The 25573-nt window shown below is 35.2% G+C and overlaps 1 protein-coding gene and 1 pseudogene across 1 annotated transcript in view; both read left to right on the forward strand.

Annotated features, from left to right (window-relative positions):
• The window catches only part of LOC119258049 (40S ribosomal protein SA-like), a 33318-nt pseudogene extending 20733 nt beyond the window's left edge, over nucleotides 1-12585 (forward strand).
• NLGN1 (neuroligin 1) overlaps nucleotides 1-25573 on the forward strand; it is an 882121-nt gene that overhangs the window by 158019 nt on the left and 698529 nt on the right. The gene's annotated exons all lie outside the window — the stretch shown is intronic.

A 25573-nucleotide genomic window follows, 5' to 3' on the forward strand; every position in this document is an offset into this window, starting at 1 on the left:
TGAGACAACTTCTGCACCACCAGGGATAATTATTACCAAGAATGAATATTGCTTTACATAAATGCAGTGTATTCTAAAGTTAATATCTTTACATATTAAAAATGATTTTTTTAAAATCAAATATTTGGGAATAAATCTAACAAAAGAGGTAAAGGACCTATACAAAGAAAACTATAAAACACTGTTAAAAGAAATAGAAGAAGACACAAAGAAATGGAAAGACATCCCCTGCTCATGGATTGGAAGAATAAACATTATTAAAATGGCCATCCTACCAAAAGCAATATACAGATTCAATGCTATTCCAATCAAAATCTCAATGGCATTCTTCAAAGAAATAGAACAATTATTGATGAAATTCATATGGAATCACCAAAAACCCCGAATAGCCAAAGCTCTACTGAAAAAAAAAGAAGGAAATGGAGGCATCACACTCCCAGACTTCAAACTATACTACAAAGCCATAATCATCAAAACTGCATGGTATTGGAACAAGAACAGACATACAGACCAATGGAATCGAATAGAAAATCCAGAAATAAACCCACAGATTTATGGTCAACTAATCTTTGACAAAGGAGCAAAGACTATGCATTGGAGCAAAGAAAGTTTGTTCAATAAATGGTGCTGGGAAAACTGGGTCGCTACATGCAAAAGAATGAAGCTTGACCACTACCTCACACCATACACAAAAATCAACTCAAAATGGATTAAAGAACTAGACATAAGACCTGAAACCATAAAATACATAGAAGGAAATATAGGCGAAACACTACGGGATTTGCACATCAAAGACATCTTTACAGACACATCACCCAAAGCAGTGATAGTGAAGACAAAGATAAACAGCTGGGACTACATCAAATTAAAGAGCTTCTGCACAGCAAAAGAGACAATAACAAAAACAAAGAGAAACCCCACCAACTGGGAGAACATTTTTGCACCCAACACTAATGATAAAGGACTGATCACAAAAATCTGCAAAGAGCTGATGAGACTCAGCAACAACAAAGAAAATAATCCAGTCAAAAAATGGGCAGAAGAGCTAAAAAGAAACTTCTCTGAAGAGGAAATGCAAATGGCCAACAGGCATATGAAAAAATGTTCAACATCACTTGTAATCAGGGAAATGCAAATCAAAACTACCATGAGATACCATCTCACACCAGTGAGAATGGCACATATTAAAAAAACTAGCAACAACAAATGTTGGCGAGGGTGTGGAGAAAAAGGAACTCTTGTGCACTGTTGGTGGGAGTGCAAACTGGTCCAACCACTATGGAGAGCTGTGTGGAGATTTCTGGACCTACTAAACATAGAGCTTCCATATGATCCAGCAATTCCACTCCTAGGTATTTACCCAAAGGACACAGAAACATCAATTCCAAAGAGCACCTGCACCCTATGTTTTTAGCAGCACTGTTTACAATAGCTAAGCTTTGGAAACAACCCAAATGCCCAAAAATAGATGACTGGATCAAGAAGATGTGGTACATATATACCATGGAATATTACTCAGCATTCAAAAAAGATAAACACATGCAATTTGCAGCAACATGGATGGCGCTGGAAGGGATCATGCTCAGCGAAATAAGCCAAAAAGAAAAAGAAAAATACCGGATGGTCTCACTCATAGCAGGAATCTAGAAAACTTAAATAAGGGACCAGGAAAATGAATATAAGAAAGTGAAAATCAAAATCAACAAAAAACTATGAACCAGAGACACTTTTTGGGGGGTGGGGGGCGGGAGGGGAAGGATTGGGGTCAGAATGGGTCGTTTGCAATTGTATGGGGGAATACAAAAATAAAATTTAATATTAAAAAAAAATAAAAAATAAAAAAAAATAAAAAAAAATAAATTGTTTTTGAAGGATTGAAAAAAAAAATGATTTTTTTAACTTTAGTTATCATGGTGTATTTTACTGATACATTTTTTAATATTTAGATTTCCTCACTTTTCTTTGGAAAAATAGTAGTTGGTCTTTTTAATATTTTACTGAGTTCTTTTGGTACTTATATATATATATATATATATAATAGAATAGAATTAAATTATGTTGACACTGGAATGAGCAAATGTAGGAGCTTATTAATAACATTGGTCATTTTACTGATGTAAGATGAATAATATTTAATGTTTAAGCTTCTAAAAACTAATGCTAGGAGCTAGGTACTATGCTTAACTCTGGGTAATAAAGTAAATAGGACATTACTTCTATCATTAAAGACCAGCACATACATAGCCAAGTGGATCAGAAAAACATTCATCAAATCATGTGGTGTGGTCTGTGAGTTTCCAGTGATAGCACCATGGAAATTCAAGGACCAAGACAACCTGGGATGTTTGGGGGGATTGTGGCACATATCACAGTTGGTGACATTTAATCTGGTTTGGAAGGCCAAGATTAAATTTTACATGGGAAGAAGAGGACAAGAAATGTAACACACAGTGTTGATGATGTGCTCAGGATGGAAAGCTTGAGAAGAGGTGTATCTGGTGCAGCAACTTAACAGCAAAGAGATAAGTTCAGATAACACATACATAAAAAGAAGAACAATGTTATTTTAAAACATTGGCTTTTTAGAGCTATATTTACTGCTAGTATAATTGAATTAGAGGCCAAAAGGAAATTTAACATTTCTATGAACACCTTGGTTGATATCATCCTTCTTTAGTCTAAAAGCAGGAATAGGAAGATGTTACTAGAAATAACCAGACATAACAAGATAAGATGGAAGTCGATGAGTGCAAGAGCCTGATGAGGTTCTATGTATCTGGGCATTTAGCTCAGCGATAGGTGAGAATTACTGCAGAATGCAAAGTCAGAAGCTTTGAGAATGAACACATTCTAATAGTGAGAAATAAGGAAATAAATCAGATAAAGAGACTACATAACTAGTATTTAACAGCCAGCTGCTGAATGAGTGCCAAACTATGTATGTATTATATTGTAGATCACCCATCCACTTTGACAGATAGTTATTTTATTAATGAGGAGTCAGATACAATAAGCTGTATTCAAGTCACAAAACTGACTTATAGAGCTGGGTTTAGAACCTATGTTTGACATATCTTGAGAGACTAGTAGTACCTAACAAACACCATAAACCTGACGTGATATTTTGTGATTGGACAATCCAATGTACCTCATGCCAGTGTGTGACTCATGTGAAGTCAGAGATCAACTTGGAAAATGTATGAGATGGCCCAGGAAAACTAGCTTTCCAACCTGTATTGCATGTGTGACACCAGTTCTTGTGGTCACTGTGTGCCTATAAGTATTGAACACTCACATGTGGCAGTAAATCTAAAAAAGGTTGGTGAAGTCAAGAATCAGCACTGCACTTAAGGTCTGATCTGTTATTCTTTATTAAATTTTCAGGTAAAAAATTCTTGACCCCTTCCTGATGTCCTGCTTATATCTGTGCCCGTAGAAAACATGACCTCTTGTCCATTAGGACTTTGCTATTTTTAGAACCACTCAACACCCACTGATAATATTCAAATTAATATTAATAGTAATGGTAACTCTTATATACCATTTATTATTTGCTTGATGCTGCTCTAAGCACTTTATATAGTTGAATTTATTTAATCCACACAGCACTTGTCATCAATGAGTGGTAGAGATTCTAATAGCAGAGCAAGATCTGAACTCAGATTTTAATAGTGAAATTAGCTTTTTGAGCACTTCTCGTGTGCCAAGATGCACCTGGTACTTTACCTGTATTGTTACCTCTAATTTTTAAAATACCATATGAGGTAGGTATCAATATACCCATTGGATAAATGAGGAAAGCAGGTATTGCAGAAGTTAAACAACTTGCTAGTAGATATTGGCTCTAGGATCATCCAGTCATACAGGCTCAGGGCTGTTTTACTTCAAAGCCTGTGTTATCTTACTCCATCAATGCTTAAGCCTATTACCCCTCATTCTGAGTAGCTAGCTCTACACATCCATCCATGCAGGGTTTTGAGAGAGAGCGAGGAAGTAATAAAAGCTGTTTTGGTGGTAATTTCCAGAGATCAACTTTAGTTGGATTACCTCTAGATATTTAACCATCTGAATGAATTTAAGAATTTCACTTAGCGTTTTTCACTGAGGGCTGCTAGTGTTGGTCTTTTATCAGCAAAGGAAACATTTTTGAGTTAATTGTCACTTATGGTGTTAATCTGCTGGTGCTTTAATTTCTCATCTTTCTACTGATAAATCTGATTTGATGCTAAGCAAATTCCTGCTCTTTTGCTTTAATTTTAAAGATACAGTCTATAAACAATTATTTCATAGACTATTTCTTTACACTTCATCACTTCTTTTGTCAGTTGCTTAGTGTTTAATTATATTTAAAATATTCTTTGGTTTTGTTTAATTTTTTCACTGCTTGATGTTCTTTTTTAAAAATTAAGTTTCTTGAAGTATTCTTAATTGTCATAGGCTTTGCTTTAATTGACTTAACCGAGTTCGCTAGCTTTTTTTTTTTTTTTTTTTTTCACCTTTCAAAATCTTTTTAACTTCCAAAATCCTTGCTGTTGTTTTTGGCATTCTGTGACCTATTACACTCTTAACTTTTTTTTTTTTTAAAGATTTATTTATTTATGTAAGAACCGGGGTACAGACCAGATGCACGGGAGGATGAGAGGGTTCACCAGAGACAGAGCAGGGAACAGAACAGGCAGACTGAGGAAATACACTGCTGAGGGGAGCAGCGGGTGAGACAGGAGAGGTCTGCCATGCTATGGGGGACCCTCGCCCACCTACCGGGATCACAGCGCTGCGCTCAACCGCCTGCGCCACCAGGGGAGACCCAATACTCTTAATTTTTAATATATACTATTAAGCTATTAGAAAAATCTCATGTGACACTTAAGTTTTTTGAAATATACTTCCATAAATTTTATGTCTAGGCATATAGATATAGAGAATTATTTTGCTATTTTTTTTAGACACTTGTATGCCTCTGTGTGTGTGTGTGTATGTGTGTGTATGTGTATGTGTGTGTACCTCACAGGTAACATAGACAAAGTTATATAAAGGAATAGTGCTTGGTGATCTTGATTTTTCAAGAACTTGATTTTTCAAGTTTGGTATAAACTTAGAAAAGTAGTATGTAAGCAAAATAACATGACGGTGATAATTTGCAAAATATTTTCTGGAGTTACAAATATTCTTTATTTTCTAAGATGATTAAAAAAACAGCAAATATTTATGGTATTCACTTTTAAGAAGAAATTAAACATTTCTTTAAATTTCCCTTTTTAAAGCTGTTTCTAGTTTATAAAATAGTCTTCATTTTTATTCATTTTTTACTAAAGATTTTATTCATTTTTACTTTTATTAAAAAACACACATACCTTTCTATAGAAATCATGTTATGAGTCAATTTCCCATTTCCTTTATTCCAGCTAAACTTCCAACTAACTATAAATCCCAAGCTTCCCTTCATTCAAAGTCAAGGTAACCAATTATTTAAACATGTAATTCTCAATAGATAAACGATTTCTCCTTTGATTGGCAGCCAATCCAAAGCTCTACCTTACATTTTATTCCTTTAAGCCTCCAGATATGGTATTTGATCCTTGTCTAAGTCCTCTGTTCTTTTTTTGCACTCATGCCACTCATCTCCTTGTAAAATCCTGCATTTCATTATTAGCTTCACACAGACCCACAAATCGCTGTTTTCTCTTATTAAGTTTCCCTGGGCTCTTCAGCTAAAATGGAATTCTATTTTATAGAAGTACATTTCTACTCTATTACTATTTCCTTTCACTCATTGCTTCAATTTCCTCTTTACTAGATTTATTTTAAATTTCCTTTAATTTGGTCCCATAACTCATGAATTTGCCAAAACTGTACTTCCAAATGTCACTAATAATAATTTTTGTTAAAAATCCAAAGCCTTTCCTCTGTTCTTGTATTTCTTTTCTCTTGATTTTCGTTAGATATATTTAAAACTCTCTTTTTTGCTTATTTTTTTTCTTACCTCCAAAACCATATGAGTAGTAGATATTTGATGTCATCTTTTTCTTACATATGCCTTTCAAACTTTTTCAAATCATTTATATTATTTGGTCTCTTGAGGACTAACGGTGACTATTTCAAGGTAGAGCTGATCCTTCTACTCTTCTATTTTCAGGTTCTGGCAAAGTAAGGGATAATTGGAACTACATTTTATTCCTGCTGTTGTATACTTTCTTTTTCTGTGTTTCACACTGTCTAGAGGACATACATTATAAGGATAACCCATTGCTATCTTAAAACAAGCTTAAAGTTGACAACTCTATTTCTAAGTCACTTGTCCTGCCGTATTCATGTGTCTTTCTTGAAGAAATCTTTGTGGCTAATTAGGTAGTATGTATTGTGTGTCTCATTATAATAAGCAAAGTTTGCTCTATCAGATACAGCAGTCACTAATCAATTGTGACTATTAAGCACTTGAAATGTGATTAGTGATTCATTCTACTTGTTTTTTTAATCTTTAGGTGCAAATGATATATTTCATATCTACTGGGTTAAATAAAATATTTCTGGAAATAGTTTTACCTGATTCTTTTTGCATTTTTAAATGTTGCTACTAGAAAACTTAAAATTATATATGTGGCTCACATTTTATTTTTTTGGATAGGTTAGGGTACAGTCACAAACACAAATTCTTAATGACTCACAGCTATAGAACTTTAAATCCCTCTCATGTTACGTTATTTACCTGGTTGATGAAACTTATGTCCATATCACCCTCATTCCAGACCCCAAGTTTTTCTATGAATTGAAACAGCCATTATCTCATAGTCTGCCAAATGGATCTTGAACAAATAATAGAGACTCACTTCATATACCTATTCTTGATTCATTAGCCAGCACATTTCACATAGTCCAGCACAGTAACAAGAAGATTGGAAAGTACAGAAATAACATGTTTCCAGCGGATTTCAGGCCAAAAATCTATAGTGTAGATGTGTGTGTGTGTGTGTGTCTGTGTGTGTCTGTGTGTGTCTATTTATTAGATGGTCTTTTGGGAAGTTGTTTTTCTCATTGTTTTTCTCCATAGATAAGTCTTTTTAATGCATTGTGTATTTTCCTATAGTTTGTCACTTTGAAATTCTAATTTGGTAATTGTGCCATTTTTTATAGTATAATGACAATTATTAGATTTAATCTTCAGAAGTAACTTGAATTATCTTTAATTTCTGATTATTACTTATTCATTATTGGACATGCCATGCAAAACTTACATTTCAATTTAAATATGTATTATAAAATTTAGAAAAGCATTGGGAGTTGTTACATATCCTCTTTGCTTACAGATTGTTTTGTTGTTATTGTTGTTAAAGATGCATTTATTTATGCATACTAGAGCTAGGGTACAGGCCAGGGTGGGGAGTGGTGGTGGTGAGAGAATTCACCAGAGACAAAGTGGGGAACAGAACAGGCAGACTGAAATACACTGCTGAGGGGAGCAGCAGGTGAGACAGGGGAGGTCTGCTGCGCCATGTGGGTCACCTCCCTGGCTGGAGATCAAACTTGTGCTGCAGTGGCTGTAGATAGCTTCATAGTGCTGCGTCTTAACACCTTGCGCTACCAGGGAAGCCCACAGATTGTTTTCTTTAAGTTTTTTCCCCAAATTGAAAGAGTTAGTATTCTTCAGAATGTTACAGATAAGTGTTTCCAGTTTAGCAGAAACTTCATAGCAGTTAGCACACTACCATGAGAAGTAATCACTAGAAAAACAGAAACTATGAAGTTATTAGGCCATGTGTATGGAGGTAACCATTCTTTCTCAGATGTTAATAGTGTTGGTGTCATCTAATTCTTTTTCATAATAAAAGCCTTTAATCTTATTTATTCACGTTCATCTTATATTTCTCTTAGAGAATTTGTATAAAATCTTATAAAACAGGCCTACTCTCCATGAAAACAGCAAAACATTTTTTGACACAATCGAAAATACTGATTATGTAGAAAAGCAAAGGATGAGAGTAAAGAGATCACGGTTTGGGAACATGGACTTTGTAGCCAGTAAATGTCTATATTCTAAGTGAATTGAATCAAAACATTTAGCTTATTTAGCCCCATCTCTTGCTCTGGAAAATGGGGATATTTCTTACCTTGTGGGGTTGTTATATAACTAAAAGACTGGCACATATTAATTCCGTGATTGATTTCACAATAAGAGCTAGTTGTTATGAGAAGAGCTATGATGTAGCTTCATGTCCTAATTGTTTGCAACATAAAGAGCATATTCCTTTGCACAGATGAATTCCCTTGCAAAAGTATTCTTAGTGTTAGTTTCCTTTTGATAACATTTTCATTTACTTTGAAATTGTACAGTCTGTACCAATTTGTCCTTCGACCCTGAGTCTTGATGTACCTTTACTGTGTGTTCTCAAACACATTAGGCAGCCCTTTGTTTAAATCTCTAGAGCTTGTCCTGTGTTGTATCTCTGGCTTTGATCATGTCTCTCTGCTCTTTTCTCCCCATAGCACTTTGCGTGTGCCATTTTGGTGGCATTTATTCTATATGCCCTTTAACTAGAGTGTTGTATATATGATTAATTGCTATAAATCTTTACCTTTTGGGAGAAGGAACTATCACAATAGGAATTAACTAAAAGTGAACAGCGATCATTCTGTCCTAAGATCTCTAACACATTTACCCCACTTTTACTCTCTACGAGACATAGGGATGTAACTCTTATTTTATAGATAAGGGAAATTAAGGTAAGACCATAGTAATATTCATAGTGACACCAGGAAGAAGAGTCAAATCTAGTATGACCTCCATATATATCTTGAGTTCTAAACCACTGCCTATATTTTCCTGTCCCTACATCTGCCCACCTCTTGTGGAACTCTCTGACACCCACAGCTCACATAGCACACATTATTCTGTGATTATACATGATCCTAAACCAACTTGAATTTACTTAATTGTCAGTATTTTACTATTCAGTAACTCATGATAATCACAAAACCTGAAGGACTCAAGAACATTAATTAATAATTTAGAACCTCTGAGAGTAATACCTCATCTTAGTGAAAGAGCAATCACAGGAAATTCTGTGAAGACTTGTTTTAACTGGTCAGGAGCTAACTTCTAAACTGCAGTGCCATAATCTTAAGCTTACTTCATCGTGCATAGCTCATCTACATCGTAGAAAGCATTTCCTCTTCTATCTCTCTTTTTTCAATTATTGCCTACTTATTACACCTTCCTATCCTACTGTGTTTGAAGGAGGATTGCATAAATATATACAATTTAATAGAATAACAATGTGTAGATGAAAAAATTGGAGTAATGAAAAAGCAGGCAAAACAGATACAGGGTGTTATTTGTTCACAAAGGTGTAAATTATAAGACCACAGACAGTGAATACGAAAAGACTGCAAATTTGATGCCTATCTTCTCTACACTAAAGAGGAAATAAATCAGTTATGATTAAATGGAAAAGACCAATTGCACAAGGAAAATTTAACATACACAGACATGTTTTGGTATAGTGAAAAATATCCTGTATTAGATACATAACTTTTCCATAGCTACATGATAAATTTTGCTTTGTGACACAGCAATTAACAGAACTTTTTTATTAAGCAGTGTGCTTTCTGTCTCTCCACCAAATACACATCTTATTCCCAGCTGTATCAGATATTAGGTGGCAGGACTAACCAGGGAATTTTGAATCTTAATAATACATACAACGAAGGAAAAATTTGAGTAGATTTGTAATTAGTTTATCAAGATTATCAGACACCAAAACTGGAAGGAGATGATTAAACCGGGGTAGTGACTGACCAGATATAACTCCCATTCTTTTGATGGTGATGAATAAAACTTGTTTTCAATAGTAACTTAATGTATTTTTCTCTATTGTTCACATTTCACTATTGTTTCTTCACCAGTCATTTCTAGCCTTTGGTTTTCTGTTTTCAAAATAATTAGGAAAAACTGAAGGTCAAATGGTTATGTCATTTTTTATTTCAAAATAGGACATGAGATTTAAATATAGCCAAAGGCATGAACAGATGAGTTTTGACAGAACTGAGAATGCATTCACTGTCTTCCTCAGGTCAACAGTCATGATCTGAAACTGATTAATTCATTTGCAGAGTCATGTGGCAAAACAAAAGAGCTTGCATCTGGGTAATTTTGCACAGCAAGGCCCTGTGACTAGGCAAATGGTAGAGAGTGGTTCCCTGTGAGATTGGAGAATGTAAACCAACTTGCCTGCTAGAGTGCTCTTTCTGAGTGATGGTAGAGCCTCAAAAAAAGTCCACTGGTATGCAGATCCCTCTCTGAGAGGCTTCTGGTCCTCTCCTGAATGTTTCTAGGTGGATAGGAAGCTGGCCTGTGATCTAATTGGCATCTTACCATTTGCTGAGTTCTGATAGGTGACTAGACACAACTCTCAGGTTCCTGCTATTTTTTAATCACAGACAATTCTTGAGATTGTTAATCTTCCCACATAATAAGGGTTTAATTGTTTTAATTGGAATTTTGACCTCCTCCCAGTTTCCACTTTCATTACTTTGTACCCTGAGAGAGTGTCTCTCATTGATATTTGGGGGGATAAAGTCAACAATCTTTTGAACTTTCATGTGTAAATGGTAAGATATTAAGGCTGTATTCTCAAAATATGTCTAAGGACTACCCACATTAGAATATCTTCATGTGTTTGTTAAAATGCAAATTTCTGATTCCCAATGCAGAATTAACTGAAGTTTGAGGACCAGTAGTTATATAAACTAACATAGCAGAAAAGTTATTGTTACTTAGTCTTTATGGTTTTAATTATAAAATGCTTTTCTGTGGTATGAAAATGTTGAGGTGCCTCCCTAGTGGTGCAGGGTTTAAAGTCAGGGCTATCAAATCATTACAGCACAAGTTCGCTACCCAGCTGGCCAGGGAGCTAACCTACATGCTGCAGCAGACCTTTCCTGCTTTGCGCACTGCTTCCCTCAGCAGTGTATTTCGGTAGATCTGCCTGTTCTGCTCCCCACTTTGTCTCTGGTAAATCCTCTCACTGCTCCACCCCCCACCTCTGGCCTGCACCCTAGTTTTGTATGCATAAATAAACAAAAATAAATCTTAAAAAAAAGTGTTGAGGAAAGACAAGCTGTCTTTCTATAAGCTACCATATTAACTCCTCATGTGAACTGTGTTCCCAGCAGCCTTTCTCAGCTGGGGCGCCACCAGGAGTTAAGACCTCCTGTTTTAAGACATCTATTATATGTAATGAATTAATTTCTCTATTATTTCTGGAGGATGGTATTAACTATAGTAAGATGGTATTAACTATCTTAGAAGAATGGAGAAAATAATCACTTGATCTTCTGTGTTTTGTGGTTCAGAGGAGGAAGATTGTTGAGGTGAAAAGTTATAATAATTTCATTGAAATTACAAATTTGACATTCTCCTCTATTAACAAAGATGTGATATTAACATTGCATAGGCTTTTCTGTGAGGTCCAGAAAAGGTTTCATATGGCAATATTCTGGGTTTCCATCATAGCCTAAAGGGAAAAATTGACAGTGCCTCAAGTCCTTTTTGTTCTGCAAAGGAAGAATGAATGACTGCAAATTCCTTACAGCAGAAACCCACTTAGATGGCACCAACTTGACTTCCAAATGGGACATGACGTGTACAAAAGCAAGAGTGATGGCATCCACTTCATAAATTTATAGAGAATTTGGGAGAAATGTCTACTGGCAGCTCATGCCATTGTCACCATTGAAAACTAGGCTTGGGCCTTCCTGGCTGTGCAAAGGGTTAAGTCTCAGCACTATAAAGCTGTCACCAGCCACTGCAACACGAGTTTGATTTCTGGCCAGGGAGCTAACCCACATTGGGCAGCAGACCTCTCCTCTCTTGCCCTCTGCTCCACTCAGCAGTGTATTTTCAGTCAATCTGTCTGTTCTGCTCCCCACTCTGTCTCTGCTGACTCCTCTCACAGCCCCCCAAACCTCTGGCCTACACCCCAGTTCTTTGATGCATAAGTAAATAAAAATATATCTTTAAAAAAAAGAAAGAAAATTCAGCTGCTGTTAGTTAGCATCATGTTAAGCAGAATTCTGTCCTGCAAGCTGTGCTGAAATTCGTTGCTGCCACTGGAACCACTCCTGTTGCTGACTACTTCAGTCCTGCAACCTCCACTAAATATTGCAGGCAGCTTTCCAAGAACCAATACTTTTGGTAGTTAACTGTTCCCAGGGATGATCACTAGCCTCTCACAGAGGCATCTATGTGAATCTGCTGACCATTGATATTGCCAGTCCCTGCAACTACAAAGGGGCTCACTCGGTGGTTTCATGTGGTGAATGCTGGCCTAGGAAGTTCTTCACATGTGTGGCTTCATCTCCCCCCTCCCCCCCGCCCCCCCGCCCCGGGAGGTCATGCCTGATTTCTACCTCTACAGGGATCCTTACGAGATTGAAGAGGAAGCGCAAGCTGCTGCTGAAAATACAGTGATCAATGGGGAATTTCAGGGTGAGCAGAAGACTACAGGTCCCGAGTTTACTGCTACTCAACCAGAGGTGGCAGGTGGGCCTGAAAGTGTGCAGATGTCCTCCTTTGTCACTTTTTTTTAAAAGATTTATTTATACATACAAGAACTGGGGTACAGGCCAGAGTTGTAGGGGGTGAGAGGATTCACCAGAGACAGAGTGGGAAACAGAACAGGCAGATCAACTGAAGTACACTGCTGAGAGGAGCAGTGGGTGAGACAGGAGAGGTCTGCTGCACCATGTGGGTCACCTTCCTGGCCAGGAATCAAACTCATGCTGCAGTGGCTGTGGCAAGCTTTATAGGTTGCATCTTAATCCCATGCGCCACCAGGGAGGCCCAAGTGCCTTTTTTAACAGTTCCCTTCTGAAGACTGGCATGCTCAGCCTGCTGCTGAAGACTGGGCTGCTCTGCTCAGGTCACTAAATGGGTAAGAACAACCACTCAGTGGTCTTAAGCTATTGTTCCAAAGACTCTTAAATGGAAAAAGGAAATAAGGTGGATGAAAAATAAGATTTCTAAAAGTCCTAATAATACATATTACAAATTGGAAGTTTGCTGTATCTTTTGATGTTGCACACTATTTTATTATCATTGTGAGCCATGCACATGTTTAAAATAATCCAGCGGTATTCTTTAGCTAACTTTTGTTACAGTGTCAAACAGCTTCAAATTTGCAGTGGCTCATTATAGCAAAGATTTACTTCTAGCTCACGCTGTGTATCTATCAGAAGTTGTCTGGGAACTAGCTCTAAAACCTGTATTCTCATTCTGAGACTGAGACTGATGATCAGTCATCAAAGATTCAAAAATAAAGAGAACTGGTGAGTTGTGCTCTGGCTCCTAAAATGTCCTTTTGGATAGGACATGTCACTTTAACTCACAAGTTATTGGTTGTGACCAGTATGCTAGTTCCATGCTACCTCACAAGGACCAGAATATGAAGTCCTGCCACATGCTCAGGAGTGGAGAAATGGAAATATTTCGTGAACAGCACTAATGATTACAAGTTAACTTGAAGAACAGGTGCTTATCATCAAAATACTCCCTCCTTGGGAATAAATCTAACAAAAGAGGTAAAGGACCTATACAAAGAAAACTATAAAACACTGTTAAAAGAAATAGAAGAAGACACAAAGAAATGGAGAGACGTCCCCTGCTCATGGATTGGAAGAATAAACATTATTAAAATGGCCATCCTACCAAAAGCAATATACAGATTCAATGCTATTCCAATCAAAATTTCAATGTCATTCTTCAAAGAAATAGAACAATTATTGATGAAATTCATATGGAATCACCAAAAACCCCGAATAGCCAAAGCTCTCCTGAAAAAAAAAGAAGGGAATGGAGGCATCAGACTCCCAGACTTCAAACTATACTACAAAGCCATAATCATCAAAACTGCATGGTATTGGAACAAGAACAGACATACAGACCAATGGAATCGAATAGAATATCCAGAAATAAACCCACAGATTTATGGTCAACTAATCTTTGACAAAGGAGCAAAGAATATGCATTGGAGCAAAGAAAGTTTGTTCAATAAATGGTGCTGGGAAAACTGGGTCGCTACATGCAAAAGAATGAAGCTTGACCACCACCTCACACCATACACAAAAATCAACTCAAAATGGATTAAAGAACTAGACATAAGACCTGAAACCATAAAATATATAGAAGGAAATATAGGCGAAACACTACGTGATTTGCACATCAAAGACATCTTTACAGACACATCACCCAAAGCAGTGATAGTGAAGGCAAAGATAAACAGCTGGGACTACATCAAATTAAAGAGTTTTTGCACAGCAAAAGAGACAATAACAAAAACAAAGAGAAACCCCACCAACTGGGAGAACATTTTTGCACCCAACACTAATGATAAAGGACTGATCACAAAAATCTGCAAAGAGCTGATGAGACTCAACAACAACAAAGAAAATAATCCAGTCAAAAAATGGGCAGAAGAGCTTAAAAGAAACTTCTCAGAAGAGGAAATGCAAATGGCCAACAGGCATATGAAAAAATGTTCAACATCACTTGTCATCAGGGAAATGCAAATCAAAACTACCATGAGATACCATCTTACACCAGTGAGAATGGCACATATTAAAAAAACTAGCAACAACAAATGTTGGCGAGGGTGTGGAGAAAAAGGAACTCTTCTGCACTGTTGGTGGGAGTGCAAACTGGTCCAACCACTGTGGAAAGCTGTATGGAGATTTCTGGACCTACTAAACATAGAGCTTCCATATGATCCAGCAATTCCACTCCTAGGTATTTACCCAAAGGACACAGAAACATCAATTCCAAAGAACACCTGCACCCCTATGTTTATAGCAGCACTGTTTACAATAGCTAAGCTTTGGAAACAACCCAAATGCCCAAAAATAGATGACTGGATCAAGAAGATGTGGTACATATACACCATGGAATATTACTCAGCATTCAAAAAAGATAAACACATGCAATTTGCAGCAACATGGATGGCTCTGGAAGGGATCATGCTCAGCGAAATAAGCCAAAAAGAAAAAGAAAAATACCGGATGGTCTCACTCATAGCAGGAATCTAGAAAACTTAAATAAGGGACCAGGAAAATGAATAACTATAAGAAAGTGAAAATCAAAATCAACAAAAAACTATGAACCAGAGACACTTTTAGGGGGGCGGGGGTGGGAGGGGAGGGATTGGGGTCAGAATGGGGGGGCTGCAATTGTATGGGGAATATAACAATAAAATTTATAAAAAAAAAAAATAAAATAAACTAATTAAGAAATGATCGAAAAAAAATAAATCACTTTAGTATGTAAATATTTATAAAGATATTAAGTATGCACATGTATAAATGTCTATCTTGTTATTTACATTAAACATTTAATGTAATTACATAAAAAAAAAAATACTCCCTCCTACAAGGCTTTATGATTGTGACAACCAATTCTGTATTTAGCTCTTCTGATGCATGTTTTCAATGTTCATCTCTCTTTTATTTATTTATTTTTAATTAATTTTTAACTGAGATAATATTGGGGTACCCCATCAGGTATTACCACTATAGTGCATCCATCGCCAACTCATCCACACCCATACTCCACCAACCATAGACCGCTGTGATTCCTTTCCTCTTGCCTCTTACCCTCTCTTGCCCCCTCTCTCCTTGGTGCTTCAGTTCTGTATCAAGGATTAATTTAGTTACTTTATATCTACATATTAGTGACACCATCCAGTAAACAACAAAATCTATATATACATTATGTATTGACTCCCTGATATGAAAGAGGAGATTAATTTATTTTATCAGTCTTCTGTCTGTTCCTTGCCTCTTCCCCTACTGTCTTGCCTTAGGAAGTTAATTGAAGATGTATTATAGTAAGACGAGGGTATGCCAAGAAAGATGAATACATGATACCAAGGAGAGAGTGGATTTAACTTAGAAGCACAGTGACATGCTATCCTACTTTGATAGCTGCACTCTGGTTTATAGAGCAGATGGAGAACAAAAAGCTTTGGATAGAAGACTGGGAAATAGGAGGAATACATAAAACATAAAAAATGATTAACAGATTGTACAAAATTGAGAATATGGTAGAAACATTTGGTAGGGGATTAAAAAAGAATTCATTCTAAGTGACACATAAAGGTGTTTTCTTCTAGAAGCTAGGGCCTATTGAATTTCCAGGAAATAAAACGTAACCCTAATATATAAACTCAAATTTGCAACAAACTATATATGTATTAATAGCATTATAGTAATAATATTTATTTGGTTTGAAAGTTTGGAACTAATCCAAGTAATATAAAAGTAAATTTAAGGATGTCAAAGTTGGATAGAGCAAAAGATGGTGAGGATAGTGTAGGACTATTAATGTTGTTTCTCATTTTACAAAATGGGGAGTCAGTGAATTTTGTCTGATTCATGACATATGAGATGGAGATTTTGTTATGCTTTTGAAATTTCAGTTATCAGTGGGGGAACTGAGAATAGTGATTTAATTAGCAAGAGTGGTAAATGTTTTCACTTCATAGGAAAATCTTTTTTGCTCATTTGTTTATATCATATTACTTTGAAGGTTTTGTTCTTTTATTTTCATACATTTAGTATGAATCCAGACTGATTATTGTTCCTTCATTGGTGATATATAATTTTTTTCTCTTTAAAAGATCTGTGATCTCATCTTGGACCCAGATGTTAATTTTTACAAAGATTTATTTAGATGTGAATTTTTTTCACTCTCTTTGCTGTGCACTTGATGAGCCTTTCAATTGGAAAGTCATGTTCCTTAGCCCTCTTTTTATACTTCTTTGATAAATTTTTCTTATTCTCTCATTTGTGAACTTCGGTTAATCAGATGATAGACTCCTAGTTTGATCTCTTGCATTATATGCTTTTGCTTACTTATTTCATCTTTTGAATACATTTCTCTCTTTCTAAACTTTTCTTTAATGCGACTTTCATTTTCTTCTATTGAGTTTTTATTTTGGACATTTTATTTGCTTTTTAACAAGAGTTCTGTCTTGTTCTTTATTGCTCCTTTTTGTTGAATTCACTTTTTCAGTCTAATGCTCTCCCGGCTAAGCTATTTCGGCCGCTAAGAATTCACTTTTTGTCCTCTGCTTGCAGTATCTTCCCAGATATTAACAAAATCATTTTTGAAAGTTCATTTTGTTCTCTACATTTTTTTCTGGCTTTTTTGGAACTGACTTTTTCTATCTATTTAGCTTGGTCCTTTATTTTTCTCCCCACATTGCTTGTTTTCCTTACATGTCATTTAATAATTGGTTACATCTAATGGTTAGAGAAGAACTAAATAAAAGTTTCCTAGAGATCATTAAATGTGAACAGAATTGATCATTAATTTCATGTTCATGGTGAATGGACAAGAAGCCAAACTTATTGGGAGGCTGTAAAATCACATGCTGAGTTTTCTTCTTATGTTTTCTTTAGAGAAGAATCCTCTGATTTTTGTTTTAACTTGTTATTATTTTTAGTTTGTTTTTACTTTTGACCTGGAATTAGTGGTGGACTATTACACATCTTGATGGGTAAGAGAAATATACTTAGAGACTTTCATTTAACTCTCATCATTCACTGTAATGTTATTTATATATAATTGCCCTTTATATTTAAATATATTGCTACTACAATGGTAAGTAAAATACATTCCAGATGTCCTTTTCATTCCAATAACTGCAAAATATATCCTTTTATCTATATAGTTATAGCAGGTGTTGTCTCTAGAATTTTGAATATTTTCTCTAAATTTTCTAACCTGTCATGCTCAGAGACCTGTCTTCAACTCTTGATTTTCAGTAGGTGGTAAGTAGAATGTGTTGAGGAAAACTCAGTGTATATATTTTATTTACTTCTCTTGTTACCTGGTTTTATACAACTCGGATGATCATACTATCTACCTTACCCATGGCTGAATTTTACTGTTTGAAACATTCATTCACTTTTGACATTTTTCTTGCACAGTAAATTGTCAGAAACTATGTTGTTCTACCAAAACTATTCATTCAGAAAAAAAGAAATTGTTGCTTATATAGTTTCTAGCTAATTTCACAACATATGTTCTGATTTTCTACTTTTGTCTGTTAGCATAGGAGTTGACAATGTTCTATATAAATACCAAAATATATGAACTATTAATGAAATTTGTCACTTGGATATGGGGTTTCTCTGGCACAACATAGTAAAGAACTTTGAACTTCTTCGAAATAATAATTCATTCCCAGCACTATTCTGCATTTTCAAAGCAGTACACAGACTCCTGGTGTATACTTATGAGGATATCCACTACTATAAAACCAATTCAAAATAATGTCTTGAATTTTTTGATGACTTTGACAGTATCTGGTGAGTGGAAATTTTATCAGTAGTAGCAAGCTTATCTATTGTTCTTTTGTTTTGAAACATAACTAAAATAAATGAAGTTGCATTTAATAAGTGAAACTCATAAGGGTAAATGGAAAACCTTGGATTTCTGAGAATAATTCATCGGTAGGATTGATGATGATGCTTGCATTTATATATTCAATTAAAAATACTTCTTGAGTTTAAACTCTGTGCTAGTCACAGCATTAAAATAAATAATATGGTAGAGAAAACAGATGCAGCCTTGTCTTCATAAAGCTTAAAAACAGGTAAAGAGACAATTATAATACAAAGTACTACATACAGCAAAACATTATTTGCCATGGGGATGTGAGGAAGTGATAGTAAACCTAAGCTTGAGTGGAGAGATGAAGGTCATGGAGTTATCTAAGTGGGAATAATGTCTTAGCTGAAATCTGAATGATAAATAGAAGTTAGCTACATAGATGAGAGGTCAAAGTAGTGTGTTTCAGGGAAACTCTGAAGCATGGGCATACTTGAGTAATAAATGGTGATTTGAATGACTGAAATATTAGGTGAATTGGTATGAGAATGGAATAAAGTGATGAGTTATAATATTAAGTTTAGTCATAACAAGGACAGTGTCTTTATCACTTTAAAAGTTATATGGAACCCTTACTTGATTTTAAGTAAGAAAATGCCATGATTGTGTGTGTGTGTGTCTGTGTGTTTATTACTTTGGCTTCTGAATAATGGTTTAGAGAAAAGCAGAATAGGCATATAGGGAGAAAGAGGGCTATGCATTTCTTTATTTGTGTAAGAGGTAAAGAATGAGGACAGAGAAGACAGGTGTGATAGATTTTTTACATTCTGTAATACATTGTGTATAATGAAAGAGGAGAAAGTACTCAGGATATACCTTATTTCTAGTTTGGACAGCTAAGTGGTCATCAGTACCATTCCCTTTAAAAAAAACTATTTGTGACAGGATTGAGTTTGAAGGGATTCTAATCCTTTGAGACATGTTTCAGATATATCGAGTTAGAAGTACTTGTGGAACATTCAAATAGATGTATTTGTAGCAGGCAGTTAGAAAAATTGATGTTAAAAAAGATTTGATCTAGACATGCAGATTTGGAAATTTTCAGTATATAGGTGGCAAATGAAGTCATGGAATTCATGACACTATCCAGAAAGAGAGTGTAGAATGAAAAGGGAGAATGTGTAAGAGAGACAAATCCAACATTGAAGAGATGGGAGATCAAGAAGCCCCCTGGAGTTAGGAGAAAGAACTGTAAGGAGTGATATCACAAAACCAGGCAAAGGAAGTGAAGCAAGAAGTAGTAATAATAAGAATGATAAAAAGGAGTAAGCAAGAATGTGAAGTGATACTAACAAGTCAATATATGAAAGCGAAAGTTATCTGTTAGATTTAGCTACAAAAATGTGATTGCAGACTCCACAAAGGCTTTATTGTCAGTCATTGAGGTGTCAAAGGTCATGTAAAGACAGAGATAGAAATGAATGTACATTTCAGTAGACATAATTCTAAGAACGCTTATAAGACTTGGCTTTCTTTGGAGCCCTGTCAATGAAAAGTAGAATGAAGTCAATCTAGATTGATAATTAAATTAATTTTAGTAGAATTTTAGAGTTTTACCCAAGAGTAACAATAAAATAAAAATGCACATAAGTTAGATTATGCTAAAACTCTGCATTCTCGGATTCTTTCCAGTGTGTAGTTCTATGATTCTGTTATTTCCTCCCTCTGTGTTATGCAAGGGTCTGATAGACCTTGGCAGTTGGGATGTGCTCTCAAATCTCTGCACCTGACCAAGAAATGATAACAAATAGCCAATATCATTCCTTTATATGTGCTTTTACTATTTGCGTAGTAGTAAACAGTATACATAAATCTGCAAACAAAAAGCATTCTGCGTTTTGAATGAAGAAAGCAATTAAATATTTAATATAGTGATCAGTCCTCTTTAAATACTGTTTTTTAATTAGAAAAGTAATACCTACATATGCTTTCAAAAAAAAAAAAAACAGAACAAAATTGAAATATATAAAATAAAGTGGTAACCTCTTACCATAAGCCCCTGACTTTCTTTCTGGAGAGAATCATATTTTCAGAAAATTTTCCTGAATTTATAAGTAAGAGATATGTTCTAGGACAGGCTAATCCACTCTGGGGCACTTGCTAATTGAATTTGGGGCTAGAGTGACTTGCATTATTTAAACTGTTCTCGGGTGCTACTATAATTTTCTCTTGTGACCATCTCAGTTAATATCATTCTGAATTTCTCCAAATCTTCTTATTTTTTATACCAGAGGCCACCATCAGCTATCATTTGCGTTCTCTTTCATTCTGAAATATAGTCCTGTAAATCTTTTATCCACTCAACAGGATTATAGCCACACTTTGAAGGAAGTACTTCATCCTAATTAGTTCCACAGGTGCCTTTCTTTTTAAAAGGAAATAGATTCCAAACTATCTCCAGAAGTATGTTTTTGGGTCATTATCCCTTTGATAAATGAACTTATTGCAGAGCCAGAGTTTCCCTGAAGGGTCTCTGTGATACACAAAAATGCTGTGTTATAACTTTTGATCCATGATTGCCCTAATTTTCTCAATTTATCCAATATTATATCCAGATACGTAGTCCCAGATCTTCAGTGAGCCACTCTGCTGCTTTCTTGTTGATATTTTGTACTTCCCCCCCCACCAGGTTGCTACTAGAAATAATTTCTGCTATTAATACTAAGCATCATATATCAATCATTACAAAATTACATTGTTTATGGCATTGGTGTGAGAATAAAGAACTACAGACAATAGATTAGTAGTTTGGATTCTTCCCAGACTATCAGTAATCAAAAGTTGTTAGTACTTTTTTGGGATCTATTTAAATTGTAGGTGGTCTAATTACAATTTCAGGTCAGCAAGAAGGAGCATGATTCCTATGACAGGGCAGGAACAGAAGTTTTGGTAAAGAGACCAGATGTTTCCTTTGAATGCTTTATGAAAACAAAACCTAAATATGTTTTAGTTTTTTATCTATATCTGGAGTAGTGATAAAATGTTTCATTTCCTACTCCCAATTATTTCCTCCCAATATAGTGATTTGTCATTTTGATTTACTTACTCATTTACTGCTTTCTCCGACACTCAAAATCTCAAAAAGTTCTCTAGGAATGTTTCTAATTTTCTTGTTCCAAACCAGTGCCTACCAAAACCCAGAAATACCTTTGACCCCTCACTTGATGGATATACCTTGTTACTTGCTGATGTTTCTCTGGAGTCCCTACCTTGTGACCTTGTCAGATAGGGGCTACAAATCTTTTCTGTCTCTCTAAAATTAATTGTTGGTCAATATGTCAAGTAGGTTTTGTGTACATTTGGTCAAGTCATACAGGAGACAAATATATATAGATACAAAAATTGCAAATTTGTATACATATACAAATACAATCATTCTTATGTATAAATACATGGGAATATATTTTGTAAATGCTTCTTTTTATATCAGACTAACATTTTGCATGCCTAACATAATAAAAAAGAAAACTATGAAGAAATTGAGTAGATAGAAACTTTGCTTGGTAACCGTAATGTTTATATGAGACCAGCACCTATGCTTTTCTTTCTAGATCATGTGATGCTTCTGCAGTGGTTCTAAAAATATTATGACTAGTGGTTTTAAATAGTTTTCTGAAGAAAAGTACACTATGTGATTTTAATTTGGTGATAAAGACTGAATTTTAATGTTATTTATTGAGGCAGTTTTCAAAATTTTTTGACCAGGGCCCACAAAAAAATATTAGAATTTATTAACATATATACTGACACTGACAAGCACATATGTGTAAATCTCTCTCTCTCTCTCTCTATATATATATATATGTGTGTGTGTGTGTGTATGTGTATGTTATAAAACAAACCTTTTATTTTTTATTTATTTTTTTAAAGATTTATTTATTTATATAAGCACTGGGTACAGTCAGAAGTGTGGGAGGGTGAGAGAATTTACCAGAGCCAGAGCAGGGAACAGAACAGGCAGACTGACGTAGTACACTGCTGAGGGGAGTAGCGGGTGGTAGGAGAGGTCTGCGTGCCATGTGGGACCCTCACCCTGCGGCTGGGGATTGAACCGGCGCTGCAGAGGCTGCGGGCAAGCTTTGCAGCTCAGCGTTCAACCACTGTACCACCAGGGGAGGCCCAAAACAAACCTTTTATTAAGTGATTCTTAATTTGTTATGTGTAGTGCCTGCTAATATATTTTCTTATTATTTATTCTACTATGTACCATTAAAAATAACTGATAATATGTCATTAGATTTATTTATTGCCTGATTAATGGGTCATACCCTTCCATTTGAAAAACAGTGATCTTTTGTGTTTCCTTGGAAATTGTGAATACATTTCTATATTATGTCCTTTATTCTGGATTTTCTGAACTTGCTTTCATTGCAGCAAAATGTTCTGAATTTCTGTTAAAGTTACCACATTTTATGAGTGAAGATCATAAATATTTTCACCATCATTTTTAAAAAATTTTACTTATGCATACAAGAGCTGGGTTGTAGGTGGGGTTGAGAGAATTCACCAGAAACAGAATAGGGAGCAGAACAGACAGATTGACTGAAAATACACTAACGAAGGAAGCAGCAAGACAGAAGAGATCTGCTGCACCATGTGAGTTAGCTCCCTGGCTAGGGATCAAACTCTTGCTGTAGACGCTGTGGATAGCTTCATAGTGCTGAGACTTAACCCCTGGAACCACTAGCGAGGCCCCTGTACCATCATTTTGAATCAAAAGAGTTTGTAACTATCTCCCTTTTACACAACTAGATTGCAAATCCAAATAAACTGTTTAAAATGAGTGTCACAAATTTTCTTTTCATTCATACTTTTCTGTTCCCTGAATAAGTGAGCATTATTGCAGCACACTTACAAACTTGAAATATTCTTCAGCAAATTACAAAAGAATACATTTCAAATTTCAGTTATGTAAACAAAGTTATTATACAATTTATTTCAGCTTGTATACATTTCATATAGTTTCCATGAGTCATGAGTCCATGAGTTTTTTTTTCCTTTGTTTACTGGTCCATTCCTCTATGTCAATAAAAACAAATGTTGCCTCTCATTTTTGTTTATAGTAAAATTTGCCTTCTTCCTGAATGAAAGCAGTGTTTCCTCTTTATTAGATTAAATCATTTACAAAGGGGATGCTTAATCATAAAATACTTATTATAAAAAATATTTGAAACAGTTTTTTATGATGCATTCATTATTGGTGAAACATGACTATGCATACTTAATCCAAATTCAGCCTGTTTATAACATTAACCCTTAATATTTGGAGTACACATCATTCCTTTGTAAATTGTTTCTATTTCCTCTGCCTGTAAGTTATCCAACATTGTTCACTCTATTATAAAAATCAGTCAGAGTTCTCTCTAAGCTAACCTTTCTCAGTGGGCCATTATTGATGACATAACCTTATCTTCTACCTCAGTGATGAATTCCACAGGTCACCGGCAGATGATGACTTTCAAAATACAGAAAGTGATGAGGAGATTATGGGGATCTGTGTCACTTGAGTTACTCTAAAAACTTGAAAGGTGTCATGAATCTTATTGTTGGGTCAGTAAATCAAGATTTGGCTTTTAATATCTCGGTCCCTCTTGTATTGCAGTTTATTGTAAAGTTTTCTTTAGCAATATTGTGGATTTTTTCCAAGTCAAATGTGAAAGAGAATTATATTTAGACAATTAAGATGCAGAATTTTTTTTTAAGATTTGTTTATTTATACAAGCACTGGGGTTCAGGCCAGAGGTGTGGGAAGGTGAGAGAATCCACCAGAGACAGAGCAGGGAGCAGAACAAGCAGACGGACTGAAATACACTGCTGAGGGGAACCGCAGGCGAGACAGGAGATATCTGCTGCGCCATGTGGGCATCTCCTGGCAGGCAGGGAATTGAACTGGTGGTGCGGAGGCCGTGGACAGCCTCACAGCACTGCGCTCAATGCGCTGCACCACTAGGGAGGCCCAAGATGCAGAATTTTTTAAATGAGTGTATGCTGAGATTTAGAGCAAATATAATGTGTGATATCCTTTTCTGCCCTTCCTTAGGTATGGGGTCCAATTAATGACATGTTTTGATCAGTAACATGTTTAGAGATGGGCACCATGTCAAGGAAGCCTCTTCTGTTATTATTACATGCTCCTCCAGTCTTCATAAAGTAAAGTTCAGGAAAAGCAGGACCAACAGTAAACTAAATAAAAGGCCCTAAACAAGTTCATAAATAAGAATTATAGTATTAGATATTTATCTTAGAATTCCCTTCAGCACACTCATTACACAAAATTTACAAATGACCTGGGAGTCATCATACAGCCATTTGGTATTAAGTATGTTTCCTAAAAATTTATGAAAAAAATAAAATCATTTGTTAAATACTTTGAAAAATTTCAAGGTTCATGAACTTTATTTGCAACCTGCAGTATATTTGTGAGGTCATTATTGTTACTATTTAGTGAAATTTATTTTACTAACATAATTTACAGGTAGAAAATAAAGTGCAAACTAGGATATTATCTTGAAGCATCTTAGATATTGAAAGGTTCTGACTCATTAAAATCTGCACCACAGTTTATTCACATAGCTATATCCTATAAACAATTCATTTTTATTTATTTTATTTCACTTTTCCCCCATATATGACGTCTTGTTTTCTCTCATGTCAAGCCTTTGTGTAGATCTAATCAGATTTCATCCTTTTCTGGACTATCACTTTATCTGAAAAATGTTCATCTAGTTTTCCTAATCACCTCTACTTTTGTTTGACCTTCATCTGTAACTTTTATAGCAGAGAAGTCACAGACTGAGTTCAGCCAGAATTGTAGACATGAGGTAAGGTGATGGCTATAATATGCAATGAATACCAGTGATAGTATAATTTCAGGTTCTTAGCAAAAGTTTTTACAAGGGAAAGCAAAAATTGGAGGAATTGAAATTAAGGCTCATTATACCTTGGAAATGTATAAACTACACAGCTAAGTCAGTTCAGTGCTAACAAACATAGAAGCTGTTAGCTTTATGTCTATATGGGTTCATTAAATTGATTAGATACTCTTTGACTGTTAGTTAATATGTGAAATTTATTTATTTTTTAAGATTTATTTATTTGTTTATACAAGAACTGGGGTACAGGCCAGATGTG

The sequence above is a fragment of the Talpa occidentalis genome, unplaced genomic scaffold, assembly GCF_014898055.3.
Source record: "Talpa occidentalis isolate TD23 unplaced genomic scaffold, MPIMG_talOcc4v2.1 talOcc4.4, whole genome shotgun sequence".
NCBI lineage: Eukaryota > Metazoa > Chordata > Mammalia > Eulipotyphla > Talpidae > Talpa > Talpa occidentalis.